Raw genomic sequence first — 1,398 nt, forward strand, 5'->3', positions numbered from 1 at the left:
TTAACCCACGTAGCTTCAGCCACTTCTCCTCAATATGTCCGTTGATAATTCCGTTGGCAGTAGGCTTCCTTAAACGTAGCCACTTTATCCACGTTCACACGCCTTAAAAATAGAGTGGTTGTTGTGGTTCCTAAAATGTAGGAACTACCTCAACGTTCTATTTTTAAGCGCATATTGTATAGTGCTTTGCGGCTCCTAGATTGTAGGCAACCAAAAAGATGTTGCACACAACTAACTCAACAATATCATGGAACCTTGATATATTCAATTTTGTTACATCCATAATATTAACCGAATATCACAAATAAGTTATAAACAACTTAATTTGATTAAACACTTAATCAATTCTTCATAAGTTATTTAACATGTTATTTGTGAAATCTAAAGATAACTAAACTAATTAAACTAGAAAAAATAAATCAAACAAAATAAAATAAACGAAAACAGAAAAATAAATCTAAGACATATAAAAATTACTTCTAACATAATAAACTAAAAACCAAATTAATAAAAAAAAATCATGTAAACGTTAATTATATGTCATTATCAAAATAGTGAAATAACAATATTCCCCCTTTTTGATTATGACAAATAATTAATTTTTTTTTTTAAAGTTTTTATGGTTTTAAAAAAAATCTACAAAGATTAAGACACTAAACTACACAAAATAAAATATCCAAAATCTAACCTAGTTACAAACTCTACTGAGACTGGGAACAGGATCAGACAAGACACGGAACAGGGATGAGAAAAATATTCATAGGAACTAAGATAAATTTTTTTGAACACTTATATCTCTTCCCCTTTGTCATTATCAAAAAAGGATTGTACCTGCAGCACTAGAGAGTCAACAGTCTAGGCATCAAGCAAGTTGCTCAAACAGACATCTCATAATATTAGCCATCGAAACACACAAATATAATAGGCATGCAGAGAGCAACAGTATAGACAGCAATAATCAGTCAATATGCAGAGTAAGTCAAAAGATAGTGAATAAAGTAAAGAGAAATTTAAAGTACTTCTGTGTCTCAGAAGGACACAGAAGAGAAATCCAAAAGATTGTTTAATAATTACAGCCAAAAAAAATTGTTCAAAATTTCCAAAGTTAAGAGAAGTTAGGATTTGGTTCTTTTGAAGAGAGAGGAGACCACATAATCTATCTTGGAGAGCACACCATCCACCTTGTTCCTGATCCCAGTATCAGCATTCTTGATTGCAAGCATTTGATCTTCTGCTGAGAGTCCAGAACTGAACAGTACTTCAATGGCATTGATCTTGGTGTGCAGAAGGGTCAAGGAGTCTGAATTTCCCGGAGCAGCTTGTTAACCCAGTTGTAGAGAGTAATGGAAAATCCACAGCAGTAGAAGGGACAGGTCAGAATCTAGGTGAATAAGACTG

Source organism: Beta vulgaris, chromosome 5, assembly GCF_026745355.1.
Source record: "Beta vulgaris subsp. vulgaris cultivar EL10 chromosome 5, EL10.2, whole genome shotgun sequence".
NCBI lineage: Eukaryota > Viridiplantae > Streptophyta > Magnoliopsida > Caryophyllales > Amaranthaceae > Beta > Beta vulgaris.